General features: G+C 47.3%; 1 protein-coding gene across 2 annotated transcripts in view; it reads left to right on the plus strand.

The window, feature by feature from the left end:
* Positions 1–1,785: 1,785 nt before the first annotated feature.
* Positions 1,786–16,965, plus strand: part of PRKCQ (protein kinase C theta) — a 76,599-nt gene continuing 61,419 nt past the window's right edge. The window contains exon 1 of one of the 2 annotated variants that reach the window (XM_053258615.1): positions 1,786–1,894. The gene's annotated coding sequence lies outside the window, so the exon portion shown is untranslated. Of the gene's footprint in view, positions 1,895–12,542; positions 12,683–16,965 lie in introns of those variants that run through there. The other variant, XM_053258614.1, reaches the window with a different exon arrangement.

Genomic DNA, 16,965 nt, shown 5'->3' on the forward strand with positions numbered 1-16,965 from the left:
TTGTTGTGAGGAGAAACTTAAGTATGTAGTACACCGCTCTGGGCTCCTTGGAGGAAGAGCGGGATATAAAATGTAAATTATTGTTGTTGTTGTTGTTGTTTTTCTGCCTCCCATTTCCCTTTTTAGAGACTGATTGCTTCATTTGCATCTTCACCCATAGCCTCTTCATTGTACTGTTTTTCATTTTCACTCATGTTACTTTCTCCTTTATTAATACTGTTATCTCTTCTTTCACTCTGGGATGTTCTTTGCTAATTTGTAAATATGGGAATCTGCATGAGAATCCTGAATAACAATAGAAACAAAGAAAGACAAAGGCATTCAGGCACCATCTCATTATTCACAGGTTGGTGTTGCAGTTTAATATTCCAAGGTAAATATAGCTCTTCCCTTCCTTTGAAGGAACCTGCTCTGAGGTTCAGTTTTAAAGTGAGTGTACATATAGTAATTGACACAGAAACTAGGGATGTGCAAATTATTTAAATTCAAATTGATTTGACTCAAATCTGGGTTATTCCAGTGATTTGAATTCAAATCAAATTTTCAAAATTTGATTTGAATTCAATTTGAGAGCTGTTTGGCACCTTTTTAAAAACAATTCAGGCCCCCTGTTTGGTTAAAAAAATGAAGGCTTCCCAACAGGGTCTAATAGATTTGAATATGATTCAAATTCAAATCAAATTTTTGAACCAGATTTGAATTTGATTCCAATTCAAAATGAATTTTTGGAATTTGATTCAAATTCAAAATAAATTGAAAAATTTGTTTCATGCACATCTCTAACAAAAACATCTATGGGTGTACAGACATCCAGGGCCATTCCATAGTGTATGTGAGCCCCAGGGTAAATGGGAGTGCATGCAGGTTCCCCTGCTGCTGGCCATCAAGCACAGGAAGTTGCCTGGCAGCATGGAGTTGCCCGCGCCCACCATAGCCTGCCCAGAATCTGGCAACTGGGTTGGATGTTGTGCAATCTGAGTAGCATTGGACTGACAAGTGTGGGGAGCTGAGTGGAGTGGAGGGCCCTGCATCTGGCACGGAGCCTCCCACAGCTGTCATCAGCATGGAGAGCGCTGGACCTGGATAGGAGCCTGGCAGCACAGATGTGGGGTCTGGAATGGTGCAGAGATTGGGGCAAGTGTCCTGATCCCTCCCCAAAAAAGAACACCCCTGCAGACATCTATATGCACATATGTCATAGGGTAGCTTCACACAACCCTCACCAAGCCAAACCACCCTTCCCGGAGAATGTGTACTTGCAGCATGAATCACAAGTTCTGCTCATTTTGTGACATCTGAACTCAGAAATGTTAGGTTCCTGAGCTCCACTTCCCTCTGTAACCAGGATTTGAAGTTGGGTGGTGGATGTTGGGTGATGGAGGGGAGTGTGGCTTGGGAACCTGATATTTCCAGGCTTAGGTTCATGAAATGAGCAGCTCTGGCACCTCGTGCTGTGAGTATGCACTCCAAGAATAATGCCAAGGGGTAGCAAGGGGCAGCAGGCACCAGGGCCTTCCTTAGGGTGGGGCGACTGGGGCAATTGCCCCGAGCCCCATGCTGGTACAGACCCCATTCTGGGCACACTGCAGTGCAGCCTGCCCTCCTCTCTCCCCCAGTCCCAGCCACTTATCTTTCCCCTGCGCAGCCCAGCTGGATCCCATCTCTTGTGGCTGTGTGCAGCTTGAAAGGCTCTCAAGCAAACTGCTAGAGCTCCGCCTCTCTGCCTCGCAGCTGTTCGGCTGGTGTCCTCTCTGGAATCCTTCCAGAGAGGACTCCATGCAGGCCTCCCTGAAGCTTAAAGCTCGGGAAAGATGCAAGCAGGCAGGCAGACAGAGAGTGTCCAGCACCAGAGCTCTCTGCAGACCCTCTGTCCAGCCCAACCTTAGTAATGGAGGTATGATGTGATTTCCTTTTTGTGGTTCTCCTCCCCCTTGAATATTTAGAGATTGGCTTGCCATAGGACTTTCGCATTGAGCAGAGATGCAGGGCAGGGTGGGAGGAATATGTATATTTAAATTGAAGTGGATTGGACAAATTGTTGGTTTTTAAAAAAATACACCCAAAAAGTCCTATAAGTGGCTTGTTTCATGGCAGAAAATTACAAAAACTTCTGGAACAAACAAAATATAATTTGTTTGCTTGTTTGTTTGCTTGCTTGCTTGCTTGCTTGCCTGTTTGTTTATGAATGCACTATGCTCAAGTTGATTTGCAACCCAGAAGCTCTGAGAACTGTGACGCATGTGATTTATTTATTTATTTATTTATTTGAAACATTTGATATACTGCCCACTCTGAAGACTCCGGGTGGTGCACAAAAACATGCAAACCAAGACAACAACATTAAAAATTACATTCTAAATTAAAAACTAAAGTAACTAACAAAAAAGGAAAAACCAATAGGTAAACTACAGGGCAAAAGCCTGGCGAAAAAGAAAAATCTTCAATAGAGAATTAAAAATCAATAAGGAAGGGTGCCCCAAACCTCTCAGAAATCGGGGACCGACAAAAGGGCCATCTGAAATCATCTAACCGGACGGGATGTAACTGGATTGGAGATGCGATTCTGTAGGTAGACAGGCATCAAACCCCACAAGGCTTTGAAGGTCAAAACCAGGACCTTAAATTTTCGGAAGCGAATAAGCAACCAGTGCAATTACTGAAGGAGAGGTGTTACCCTGTCATATTTTCTGGCACCCATGAGTAGGCAAGCCACTGCATTCTGGACCCGTTGTAGCTTCCCGATAATCCTCAAAGTTAACCCTAGATAGAGAGCATTACAATAATCTAAGCAGGAGATAACAAGGGCATGGGTCACTGTCATTAATGCTTGCCGATCAAGGTAAGGGCGTAATTGGTGAACCAGATGAAGCTGGGCAAAAGTACTTCCAGCCGCAGCCTCCACCTGCTGTTCAAGCAGGAGGCACAAGTCCAAAAGGACCCCCAAATCATGAACAAGCTCCTTTGGGGGCAGCGCCACCCCATCTAAAACAAGGTTCACATCCAGCTGTTGGCCAGCACGATTGCTGAGTAAAAGTAGTTCAGTCTTCGTGGTATTCAGTCTGAGCTTGTTTTGATTCATCCAGACCTTAATAGCTTCCAGGCACTGAGTAAGCACAGAAACAGCATTCCCAGAATGGTCTGGGATGGCAATATACAGCTGAGTATCATCAGCGTATTGATGAAATCTCACCCCAAACTGGGAAATGACCTGACCCAGCGGCTTCATATAGATGTTAAAGACGACAGGGGCAAGAACTGAACCCTGGGGAGCTCCATAAAGGAGTGGCCGTGGGTCAGAGTACCTGCCCTCAATGCATACCAACAGGACAAGCCCGCTAAGGTAAGAACGGAACCACTGAAAGACAGTGCCCCAGATACCGAACCCACACAGGCGGTTGAGAAGGATAGCATGATCGATAGTGTCAAAAGCCACTGAGAGATCTAAAAGGACCAAGAGAGGTGTTGTGCTTTTTATTTTTATTTCTTTAGAAATGCATTGTATGTCCAAGCTGGTTGGACATGTCCAAAAACCTCACTCACACTATTTACACTGTATGTCATCAGTCAGTATGATTCTGTAATGATATGAAATGTTAAGAAGGCCCCGCACATGCTGATTCGCCCCCAGCCCCTCACCCTGCTAGGGACACTCCCGCCAACATATTTCTGGCTCCCCCTTTCACTCCTACATCCACCGTTCCGAAACTTTCCACAAAGTGTTAGACAATCATAGTATATTATGGTCCCGTCGCTTTATTTTAAAAGACCTCCATTGTTTAAAGAAGCCTCACTCAGTCACTCCTCTACACCAGAACAAATGGCAGAAGCCAGAGCAGCCAAGAAGGTAGGATATTCCTCCAGCCTCCCAGGACCCGGGCCAAGCGCTTAGCTTCCTTCCTAGCTAGAAACTGGGCTGCAGAAGACTGCAGGGCCTGCAGATTTCCACTGGCCTGGGACTGACCTCTCTCCCATCCCAGTCTTTCCTGCCACACGGTCTTGGACAGGAAAGCAGACTGGACAATTCAGCCTAATCCGAAAAATGGTGTTTTCTGAGAAGTCTCTGACCCTTTTTGAGAATAATTTTGAAAAGGTCAAGCAAGGTTCTTTAAAAAGGTATATGAACTGATATTAATTACCTTACTTCTTTGAGTGTTTAATGTATAGCAAAATCCTGGCTCTCCTAAGAATGTTCGTTGCCACCCCTTTGCTCCCCCAAACTAGATGTTCTAGAGCAGTGTTTCTCAATGTTGGGTACCCAGATGATATTGGACTTCAACTCCCATAATCCCCAGCCAAAGGCCACTGGGGCTGGGGATTATGGGAGTTGAAGTCCAGTAACTTCTGGTGACAGGGGCGTATCTAGGGGTAGGGCAGGCAGGGCACATGCCCTGGGCGCCACTTGAAGGGGGCACCATTTTGTAAAATTAATTTTTTAAAAAAATGGCTGCCAAAAACAAAATGGCCGCCGTGCATGATCAAATGGCCTCTGTGAGCCCCTAGGTCATGCCAGGCCTTGCAGAGGCCATTTGAGCATGCACAGTGGCCATTTTGTTTTCAGTGGCCATTTAAAAAAAAGATTTTTTAAAATGGCGACTGCACATGCTCAAATGGTCCCTGCGAGGCCCTAGAGGCCAGTGGGGGGAGGAGGAACCTTTGCAAACCCCCCAGCCTTTAGGAAGCCCCCTGAAGGGGCTACAGGTAAAAAAAATAATTATATATAATATAAGTCACTGTACACATATTCAGATTGGCACTATGTACAGAGAATCAGGGCTTGTGAATAGTGGGCTGATGCTTATGAGCTAGGATTGTATTCATTTGCTCTTACTTTGCTTCTTGTGATAAGTGAGTTAAATGTGATGTCTTGCTAATATAGCTATTAATGGTGAATTTGTCTTTGAATCAGTGTGAAATCCTTAATATTAAGGCCCACTGGGAGTTTCTTGCTCTCTTTCTCTCATTTTAACTGTCTTTCTGAAAGACTAGAATATATTCCAAGCAGTGACACAGTTTACTCTGCATATCCTTTAATTATTTACAGAGTATCGGGAAAAGTCAAATTCTCCATTTATTTTTAAAACTTATGTAATGGTGATGCTACAATACATAGTAGGGAATTAGACAGGCACTTCTGTTTAGTTTTCCAAGTACACCTCCACATAGTATTTGGGTATTTCATGAGCCCCAGCATACTGAAATTTGTAGTTTTCCAGCATTTTTTAGTCTGGCTAAGTCCACTGCTAAAATAGTTTTTGAAAGATTAAAAGATTAACGAGCCTGACTTGTATTTTTCAGCTGATATTATGGTAAAGTTATCTGAAAGATGGGTGTCAGATGCTTGGACAGGGGGCGCAATTTCAGTGTTTGCCCTAGGCGCTATTTTCCCTAGATACGCCTCTGTCTGGTGACCCAACGTTGAGAATCCCTGCTCTAGAGCCACCCTGGCACACCAGGAACCGGCAGTTTGGCTTGGTGTGTGTCATGTGATCTTGTTGATGTAAGAGCAGGACTTCAGAGTGCGACTGCATGAGCGCTGAATATAACAGGTGAATAACTTTATGGGCAGACATATCGATACACTAACTGTATGTGTATCGAACGAAACGTGAAGAGGGCTAGTAAGTCAAGAACATCTTCATGAAGAAGGATTGTTCTTGTGTTTGTTAACAGCAGAATGATTCTGCAATCAGCACTGCCTTGACTAAATACTGAGGAAAAGGTGCTTCTGGAGGCATCAATCAGGAACAAGCATGCTTCTAAACAAGTAAATTAGGATATATTGAGCCCTTTCTCATGATGGGAGAGAAAGGGCTCAAGGGAGAGTGGGGAGGAAGCCTAGAAAAGCTTACTTCCCCGCAGACACCAATTGCCTCTGCTCTGGGTGCGGAGATCGCATGCCCAGGCATACAGCTGCCTTCTCTAGCAGTGCAGAGGGTTGGAGGGCCTGGACATACCCCCCCCCCCCGAGTCCCATAATGCACCACGCAAGTGCATGGTGCATTGTAGGAATTCCCAGTGCTGGCCAACAGCCCTGCAAGTCTCCCAGTCCCAGCTGTAAGCAGCTGGTAGGGGTGTGCACAAAACCAGTTTGCCTGGTTCAGTTCAAGTCCAGACCAGACTCAAACTGGACCAGGCATGTTTGGGTTTGCATACCTCAAACACACACCCCGGGACAGTTCCAATTCAAGTCGGTCCAGAGTTCAAAACATTTTTTAAAAAATTAAACTTACCGCCAGGCCTGGGTCATTCTGCTGCCTCCAGGGGGGTGCTCCCGCGACTGAGGGGGTAGATGTCTGAAGCTTCTCCCTTCCCCCCACTGACCTCCCCCCAGTCTGTTCTGGGCCAGTTTGGCCCATTTTCGGGCCTTTCCGGCCTTCTCCTGGCTCTCGGTGGCCATTTTGAAAGCTGCCATGCATGCTCACGGCTTATTTGCATGCCCATGTGCATGTGCAGGGGCCTTCAAAATGGCTGCTGTGAGCCTGGAGAGGGCTGGAAAGGCCCGAAAATGGGCCAAACTTGCCCAGAAAAGACTGGGGGGAGGTCAGGGAAGCTTCAGACACACACACACGTAGCTGCAGAAGCACACACCCCACCCCACCCCCAGAAGTGGCAGATTGACCCAGGCGCAGTGGTGAGTTTTTAAAAAAGTTTTTAACGTTCTGAATCCCGGACTGGCTCCAAGCTGGGCTGGGATCAGAGGTGTAACTAGGGAAAACGGCGCCCGGGGCAAGCACTGAAATGGCGCCCCCCCCCCAACATACTACATTATACTTAGGTTTTTCCTCACAAGCGCCCGCCGCCGCCGCCAAGCCAGGCCACTGACTGGCTGCCAGGCGCCAGCAAAGCAATGGGGGGGCCGCAGGCGGCGCGGAAGGGACCGCTCGTGGGGAAGGGGGCACCGACACGCTCCCTTGACTGCTGCAGCGCTGCTACACTGAGCAGGAAACATTTGTATTAACAAAAAATTTTAAAAAAATTTTAAAAATTTGGTGATGGCGGCACCCCCCACGTGACCAGAAAAGATGGCGCCCGGGGCACGTGCCCCCCCTGCCCCCGCTATAGTTACGCCTCTGGCTGGGATGTTCAGTTTGCGGTTGAATCATTGCCTGATTCAATGGCGAACTGGCTCGACCTTGAGCTGTTTCACACATCCCTAGCAGCCAGGACTGGCAGATGATTAAAAAATGGGGCTAAGGTTTTGCCCGTGTGTAAGAACAGCCTCACTGTTTCTTTAAAAAATAATAATAATAATAATTGGGACAGGAGCATTGCCAAGTACTTAAAAAAGATCCAGGGCCTGAGCCAACAAAAGATCCAGGGCCTGAGCCCTTTTGAAAATTAAACTCAATCATACCTCCCCAAGAATAATCATGTATATCTTTTGAAGTCTTCAGTATTATAACACAGAATCTATTAAGGTGGAAGAAGCAGCAAAGAGCTAGGTGAGGCTAGGAGCTCTCTCCCATCCTCTGCGCAGGGGTCTCCACTGCTGTACCTTCTTCCTGGAAGAGGTCATGGCGGAGAACGGTGGCTGGCTGATAAGATTCAGGGCTCTGGGCAATTCATTGGGGGCCCATATCCCACAGGCCACCCCCTAATGACGCCCCTGCATCGGGACGAATTCTTTTGTAGAACAGAGATTGTCCTTGGCTTTGTGAAAGCAAAACGGTTCACTCCATCCCGCCTTCACTTCCACAAAGGTCTGCTTTGGTGGGAAAAGTCTTCTGGAAACAGCAGTGGACAAGAAGACTGATTAAGGAATGAATGTTTAGAATTCAGAAGAACGGATTCAGCTCCGGCGTTTCCTAGAAATATAATACACAGTGGTGTTGCCCACAGATGCAGTGGCTGTGTAAGATAATAAGGGGTTATGATAGGCAGGAGTGACCTGGGTTGTGTGAATAATTAAAGTTATGGAAAGAATGCCGCCTGATAGGACCCCATGCTACTTGTGGCTCCTTGGAGGTGGTGCATAGGTCAGCTGCTTGTAGGGGAGCTGTCTTTCTCTGGCAGAATGCCTTTGCTTTTCATTCACAGTTGCACGTCAGGCAGAAATTCAGGAGGTGAAGTCTTCCCTCTTGCTGCATCTCCATACCAGGAAAAGCTTCATCTGCTGAATTTCTGCCTAACCGGCAGCTGTTAAAGGCATGCAATTGCTGCTAGGAAGAAAGACAGCAACCACTAAGGGTCTCTAATTTGATACATCTTTTAAAAGTTGAAACTTTACCTCCATAGGAGTAATTCAAGGTGCTTCCTGTGGAAAATATTCTGTCAGTTGAGCTTCTCTAATGCAGGAATAAATGAAAAAAATAAAATAAAAAATCCACTGGTTATCCCTTAAATCACCCAGATTGTGGCTAGAGACTGAAAGTAGTTTTTTTAGTGTCTTGGCGGTAGTATTCTTTAACTATTGTATTATTTGTTTTATTTATTTCCTCAGTGTGCATGCCCATTTTGTTTGCTTCTGGTTAAACAGTTGTGCAGGTTTATGAGGCACTATTGAAAAACCTGGGACTTTTACACACAGCAGGTTTTACCACGGGTTTATTGGGAGGCTTTACTGTGAACTCAAAGTTGTAAAAAAAACCCCGACGCAAATAGTGGATTTTTTTACTCCGGATATAAATTTAATTATAATATATTATAATTATAATTTATAATATAATTAATTATATTATAAATTATAAATTTACTCCGGGCTACACTCTAACCTGCTGTGAAAAACTTGAATTGTGTGTGAGCTGCTCCCTAATAACTCGCAGGGACTTCAGGGTAAATCTGGCCAATATGTGGATGCACCCCCTCCATTCTGGAGGAAATGTGAGTTAAAGCCCCATGTGAAAAACTTTCTGGAGGCTTTACACACAGGGTTTCTGCCCCGAATCTCCTTCAGAACAGAGTGTGTGCGTTCACACACCAGCCAAACTTACCTCAAGATTCTTGGACCCACTTCAAGATTCTTGGACCCACTACACACACAAACTGGGCTTTGTGATGCAAATTCTAGCTTATCTCGACATATGTCCGGGTTTTTAAAATGCTGGTTTTTAAGCTACTTTTCTGAAAATGCCGGAGCAAATGGGAGAGGCACAGATGTAGAATAATTAGCATGATAAGAACTATCTCTGTAGGGAGCTCTTTCTCCCCCCTCCCATTGGCTAGAAGGAAAACATGGAGGCATGCCATGTGAACTTGTTTCAAAAGGAAACTGAGAGCAGAGGGGAGGGGCTGCTTCCCTCAATGCCGTGAGTGTAGTTCAAAGTGGCTTCGCTCAACATTTACCCAGAAGCCTGAAGCCAAGTGTGAATAACTCCCTGCTGGAACTTTTCACACATTCAGTGAAAGTGTGTGTGGGTGGGGGGGCAGAATTGCACCTGATGCTCCTGTCCCAACTTCAGGAGCTTTCCCAGACAGCAGGCTTCACTGTGGGTTTTCTGTGAGGCTTTACTGTGAGTTCCTGAATTGTGTGTGAAGTGCTCCCCGATAACTCGCAGGGACTTCAGGGTCAATTTGGCCGATATGTGAACACACACCCTCCATTCCAGAGGAGATGCAAACTAAAAACCAGGTGTGAGAAACTTCCAGGGGACAGGGCTTCCCAGAGACATTTTCACTTGGGGCATCACTATGGCTAGTGGTGTGCACGGAACCGTGCCTCCACAGTCCAGCACTGGTGTGTGTGTGTGTGTGTGTGTGTGTGTGATTCTTTAAGGGCAGGGGTGCACTTACCCCTCCCACTGCTTTTCCCCCACCGGAGCTACTTTAAAAAAAAAACTTCTTGTCGTTCACGCATGGTCCTTCCGGCCGCTTCTGACCAAAAACAGGAGCAGGGGCAGCAGGGAGGTACGCTGCCGCCCCAAGAAGTTTTTTCAAAAAGGAACACCGGTGGGGGGAAAGCGGCGGGAGGGATAAGTGCACCCCCCTGCCCTTAAAGAACCACCACCACCCCCGGTGCCAAACCTTCAAACTGCACCACATCCGAACCGGTTTGGAGGCCTCTACAATGGCCTCCGGACCAGTTCATGCACATCCCTCACTTTGGGATGCCCCAAATGAACTAGATGCATCTTTGGCTTGATCCAGCAGAGCTTCTCTTCTGTTTGTATTTTTAAGGTGTTTGTTTATCTCTGACTGTAAAGCACACCTCTCAGCCACCTCCCAATCTGATAATATTACAATGATATTGTGTTCTAGCAATTTTACTGTTACTGTTGTTTTAATATCCCCCCCGCCCCAAGAATTATAAGGCAGATTTCAAATCTGCAGAGGATGAAAAGAAGCTTTCAGAGATGACTGGTGCGTGTGTAGCTGAGTGTTGCCCCATGTCCAGGATTGTCCTAGACAGTCCAGGAATTGGACATCCTGTCCACACTGTCAAGAGAGTGCCATCCTGGACACAATGTCCAAGAACCTGAGTGGGACGACTGCTTTCACGAATTTGGTACCCATTCCTTTTAGTGCTTCTCTCCAGCCATTCTAGCTGCACATGGTAACAATGTCTCCTCTGTTGCTGGCCCGAGATTCCAGAATGCACTCCCTGCTGAAACAAGAGCCTCCCCATCTCTGACAACTTTTTAATTAAAAGTCTCTAAAGTCACAGTTGTTCAATGAAGCTTTTTCATTAGACCTGTGCTTTAAAATTGTTTTTAGGTTCGAATTTGTCTTATTTTTGCTATCGCCTGCCCAGAGACGGAAGTTTGGGGTGGCGTACAAATATAATAAAATAAATAAATAATAAATGCCCCATATTCTCATTCATTCTGTGGCTCCTCTGTGGCTGACTGGCTAGGTTGGCTCCCTATTTATGGCTCAGTTAACCCCTTCCCCTTGATTTTTCTGAATCATCTCCAGATTCGCGAGGGTTCATTGGGGTGAAACGCTCCTACCCCAACCTGTGCAAAGAACGTTATAGGGATAAATGTGCAAAACAGCCCCCAAGATCAGCTGTTGAGCCCTTTTTCCAACCCCAGTAAAACAATAGGGGAAGAAGTCCCACCCACCCCCGCTGTCACTCACACCCTCGCCTCGACATACATGCCCTCGTTGGGGCGAGGGGATGAGTGACAGGGGTGGAGGGCTGTTACAGTGATCCAAACATTATGTTCGATGCATGCACAGCAGGGCACTTCCTACCTGCAGTCTGCATTTCAGGGGGCCTGTACCCCGCTTCTCTTTTAAAATGAACACAGCTACAGTCATTCACACAGAAACACATGCACATGTACAGACACAACGTATTGTCTGAATAGGGCCTGTATGTACACAGCATTTATTTATTAGTTTATTTATTTCACAGTTCAGTTTCTATATCACCTTTCATAAAACTCATTCCAAGGCAGCTTACAAAATTTAAAATGAAATCAAACGCCATACAACTCATATAAACCATTACAATCAAGTAGGAACATAGGAAGCTGCCATATAGTGCCAGACTGTAGTTCCGTCTAGCTCAATATTGTCTACACAGACTGGCAGCGGCTTCTCCAAGGTTGCAAGCAGGAATCTCTCTCAGCCTGGTCTTGGAGATGCTGCCAGGGAGGTAACTTGGGAATGATGGGAGTGGTAGTCCCTCCAACTGAGAATCCCTGCCCTATGGAGTAAAACCCTCAACCAACAGCATAGGAATATAGGAAGCTGCCATATACTGAGTCAGACCATTGGTCTATCTAGCTCAGTATTGTCTTCACAGACTGGCAGCAGTTTCTCCAAGGCTGCAGGCAGGAATTTCTCTCAGACCTATTTTGGAGATGCTGCCAGGGAGGGAACCTGAAACCTTCTGCTCTTCCCAGAGCGGCTTCATCACCTGAGGGGAATATCTTACAGTGTTCACACTTCTAGTCTCCCTTTCATATGCAACCAGGGCGGACCCTGCTTAGCAAAGGGGACAAGTCATGCTTGCTACCACCAGACCAGCTCTCCTCTCCACCACAGCACCACGGGGGCCTCTCCACCAACAGCAGCTCCAGCATGGGGGCATGGCTGGGCAAGCAAACACCCTCCTCCAACAAGTGGCTTGCCCCCCCCCCATTGCCCCTCATTTCAGAAATATGTGGGACACAGCTTGCTCACCCATACATGGACTTTCCCCTTTCTGTGCCCCCCCCTTCAATTTCTCCCTCCCCCCAGCGCCCCCGGCCTGAACAAATAACGTAGTTTGTTGCATTTTAAAAGCAGCCACAGAAGTCAGAAAACGGGCATCCACTGGGAGAGCCACATGGACACCAATGCCATCACCAACGGAGGGGGGTGTGTGTGTGTGTGACACGCTATTTGTGTCTCCGGCCTGTGTGTAAATACTCGAGTGATCTGGAGGATGGTGGCATGATGGGGAAGTGGTGGGTGGTGTTGATGGAAGAAGAGGAGAGGGTTTGAATTCCTGTTCCTCCAAGGAGACTGTAGAGGAGAGCCCCGCGTCTGCTGGCAGCCAGCGGGGAGAGAGCTCTCTGCTGCTGCCTGCATCTTAAATTCCATCTCTGTCCCCAGCAGCGCAGCAGCAGCAGCAAAGGACGGAGGTGGTGGCGGCCTTGGTGGTGAGTGTGTGGGTGGCTGGCTGCGAGTGAGTGAGTGAGAAGAGCAGCTGTTGTGGCAACCACCGTTTGAGTTGGGCTCTTTCAGGCTCTCCGGCTGAAACAGCTCGGGGGACAAGAAGCAGAACAGAAGGAGGCCTCAGCCTGGAGGACAGGTAAGGGGCAGGTTGCAAGGGAGGGCTGCTGCACTGGTCCAAAGCCATGATTGTATTCCCCTGAATCCAAGACGAGGTTTCCCCCAAGTTCTTTGATGTTACTTTCCAGGCCAGATGGGTCTCTCTTCTCTTCAGCGTTGACTCTCTGACCAGAAAGAGGCACTTTTTTTCAGCGTTGCCAAATGTGCTGCGACCGCTTGGAGACGTCGGCAAGAGCTGATTGCTTGTCCACCATGTACCGTTTATCCGCTTGTTTCAGGACTCCTGTCAGGATTGCTTCGCAGTTATCTGTCGAATTGCGGTTTTTCTGGTCTGTGACTGTAAAAAGGGTTACTTTCTGACTTGCTTAGTTGATGTTAGAAATCAGGGGGCTGGTCTTTAATTCGGAATCCTCTTCCTTTGGAGTAAATACAGGTATAAGCTAAAAGTAACCTCTATTTTTCGGGGGGAGGGGGGGAGTCTTCCATTCAGAATCATCTTCTGTTCTGGTAAATATGGTATCAGAGAGAGCTGGTTCAGCCTAGCTAGGCTGCGGAGCTGGGTGGTTTCAGTGGATGGTGTGTCTTTCTGGATCTCCTGAGCATTGGTCTGCCTGGCTGTGGGTCTCTGAGGTCTAGGCTTGCCAGGGGTGACTGAAGCCGCTTCTGGAGATTTTTCCCGCCAGCATTTTTCATGTTCTAAAGCCATGAATATTTCCAGGATTGCTTTCAATATTCAGCTGGGACTTTTACACACCGCAGGTTTTACTGTGAATTTACGGGGAGGCTTTACTGCGAACTCAAAGTTGTCCCAAAAAAACGGTGCAAATGTTGGATTTTTTTACCCCGGATATAAATCGGGCTACACTCTTAACACGCAGTGAAAAACCCGAATTGTGTGTGAACTGCTCCCTGATAATTCGCAGGGACTTCGGGGTAAATCTGGCCGATATATGAATGCAACCCCTCCATTCTGGAGGAGATGCAAGTTAAAGGCCTTTAAAAAAAAACCCGTGTGAAAAACTCCCTGGAGACTGGTGCCAATTACTGGAGGCTCCAGGCCAATCCGGGAGTGTTGGCAGCCCTCGGGCAAGGGACTTTCCCAGGGCTTGAACTGTGTTCCTATTTTAAGCAGGACGTGCCAAAGACTGCACATGGGGGACTTTCTGGGTGCAAAGTATGCACACTCTACCACTAAGCAGTTATTATCATTAATTAATTAATTAATTAATTATCACATTTGTTCACTGCCCCAAACATCCATCTCTGGGCAATTTAGAGCACCATAATACAGACATTAACACCTCAAAAAGATTTAATACTACAAGTCTAGTTTCAAAGCTTGGGATGAAAACATGTATCTTTAAACACTTCTTAAAAGTTGTCAGAGATGGGGAGGCTCTTATTTCAGCAGGGAGTGTGTTCCAAAGCCTCGGGGCAGCACTGGAGAAGGCCCGTCCTTGAGTAGCCACTTGACGAACTGCAGATGAATTTGCCTCTCCTCCAGCACTGGTACTCTAAATTTAGGGATGAATGAAGAGAAAAAACATTTTTTTTCCCCTGAAATGCTTTTTCTGAGAATATATATTTGGGTTGCCAACTTTTAAACATGCCCTTTACCTTACCTGTCCCTTTAACTGCCATTTGATCTGCAGCAATTAGGAAGGGAGATGATGCTTCGCTCCCCATGCTCTGAAAGATTTCAACTGTTTCCTGCAGATTACATCTCTGTTAAAGGGACAGGAGCGGGCCAGGCTAGCTTTGTTTCCTAGTCAGCTAGCTGGTAATCTTTCTCAGAAGTTATGCCTGAAATGGGGTCTAGCACCTGCAGCTTCGTACAGTTGCTAACGGTATCACAGGGTGGAGAAAGTGGAGAGACGATTTCCTCTCTTTCTTAATACTGGAACTGGGGACGTGCAATTCCCAGACTGATTATTAGCAGTAGATTAAAGGACAGATTAAAGACTGATTATTAGCAGCAGATTAAAGGACAGGCAAAAGCCAAATTCAGACATTATGTTGCGCATGTGTTCAGGTGCTTGTACACACGTAACTTTGTGTTTGTGTGAATGACTGTCCCTGTGTTCATGTGAAAAGTGAACCTGGGTACAGGTCCCCTCAAATGCCAGGTACAGATACGTGTGTACAAATCTATATGTCAGGGGTGTGGCAAGAACTGAGCGAAATGGGACACATGTCCCTGAGGGAGGGGCCCCCATTGGCTAGGCAACAGCTTGCTCTTTGCTATCCCATGTGGGGAAAGTGTGATATTATTTGCATAGAAGTGAGAGAAAAGGTGTCCGGAGAACAGCTTGTTTTTCACCACTGTTGTTGCAGCTCTTCTGCAGCAAAGGCATGGGGAGGGTGAGAAGGAGGAGGGGTCTGCCCTGGGAGGGGCAGAGGCCCATCTTCACTTCTTGCCCCACCGCCTGCTCCACCCTTGCTACGCCACTGCCGTACATGCAGAGGCTGTACACAGATTGTACATGCACTGAACATGATGCATGGGGAATAATGTGTGAGTAGGGAATAAAAGGGAATCGCACATGAACAGGGCGAAAACTGTGAAGCACTGTAAGGTATTCCCCTCAGGGGATGGAGCCGCTCTGGGAAGAGCAGAAGGTTGCAAATTCCCTCCCTGGCAGCATCTCCAAGAGAGGGCTGAGAGACACTCCTGCCTGCCACCTTGGAGAAGCCGCTGCCAGTCTGTGAAGACAATACTGAGCTAGATGGACCAATGGTCTGACTCAGTATACGGCAGCTTCCTATGTTCCTATGGAATGTTTTTTACATTACAGTGCATTGCTCGATGCTTTGTGGAACTCACTGCAACAAGAAGTGACAGCAACCAAAAGGGGGCTACTGGGCAGATGTATGGAGGAGAGGTCTCTCAACCGCCATTAGAATTCAGCCATGGGCAATAAATGGACCCTCCATGACCAGAGGCAGTGTATCACTGAATATCAGTTGCTGGGGAGTAAGGGCAGGAGTGGAGTATGGCCTTCAGGGTCTGCTTCAGGGTATCCTGGAGGTGTCTGGTTGGCTACTGTGTGGGGCACGATGCAAAACCTAATGAATATTTGATCTGACCCAGCAAGGAACGTCTTATGGGGCAAAAGGGGTGCAAATGAGGTGGAGAGAGAATGTGGGTGGAAACCATGGGCATGATTAGGGGGTGGCCCATGGGGCACAGGCCCCCAGGGATTTGCTCAGTGCCCCACATCTTGTCCGCCAACTCTGTGACCTCTTACAGAACAGAAGTGGGGCACCTGCACAAAGCTGTATGATAATACTAAAGGTAAAGTGTGCTGTCATGTCGGTGTCGACTCCTGGCAACCACAGAGCCCTGTGGTTGTCTTTGGTGGAATACAGGAGGGGTTGACCATTGCCTTCTCCCCCACAGTAGGAGATGATGCCTTTCAGCACCTTCCTATATCGCTGCTGCTGCCCAGTAGAGATGTTTCCCCTAGTCTGGGAAACATACCAGCGGGGATTCGAACCAGCAACCTCTTGCTCCCTAGGCAAGTTACTTCTTGACTGTGCCATTAGGTGGCTATGACAATAGTAGAGACTTTTAAAAACATACACCATTATTCTTGGGCTGGTATGACTGAGTTTAACTTTCAGAAGGGAATCTTTGAATCTTTGAACCGGATCTTTGAACCGGACTTAGCAACGCCCCTGGCGGAAACAGATAAGCAAAGGGTACCTTCCAGTGATGCACCCATAACCACTTGTCCCAGGGCTTGCTCCACCTTTGCTAGGTCACTGCGGTCCATGTGGCCACCCCTCCCAGTTGATGAGAAGAATTTTGCCACTTTCCTGCTCCCCTAGATCTCTGATCATAGACATCTCCCTCTACATTGGGGGGTGCGGTGAAATTCCCCTCACCATCCAGCAGGTTGTGATTGCATGCTGAGTGTCTTGCTGAGTGCTTCGGTGTGCACGCCGTGGCCAATCACTCTTGGTCTTGGGTCCTCTGCGCTCATGGGATGTGGACATATACGCTAAGAGGAAGCGCCAAGGGAGAGCTGGGCTTGTGCAATTTGTCACGTCGGTGTTGCAAAGCTGTTGATGGGGAGACTGGCTGCTGGTGTGTTTGTGTCAGCTTCACAAGGGGCTGGATCACTGGGGCCGAGGGAGTTGTGTGTGATTCATTGGGGAAGTCTTCCTATTCTGGGACTTTAGAAAAGAGTGCAGGGGGAAGTTGGCTGCAGGAAGGGAATGCATGTATGTGGGAACTGTGGTTTTGCGAGACGGGAGAAAGAGTGGGCTAATGATGGTGTAGAAGTGGACCAGAACCAT

The sequence above is a fragment of the Hemicordylus capensis genome, chromosome 5, assembly GCF_027244095.1.
Source record: "Hemicordylus capensis ecotype Gifberg chromosome 5, rHemCap1.1.pri, whole genome shotgun sequence".
Taxonomy (NCBI): Eukaryota; Metazoa; Chordata; class Lepidosauria; order Squamata; family Cordylidae; genus Hemicordylus; species Hemicordylus capensis.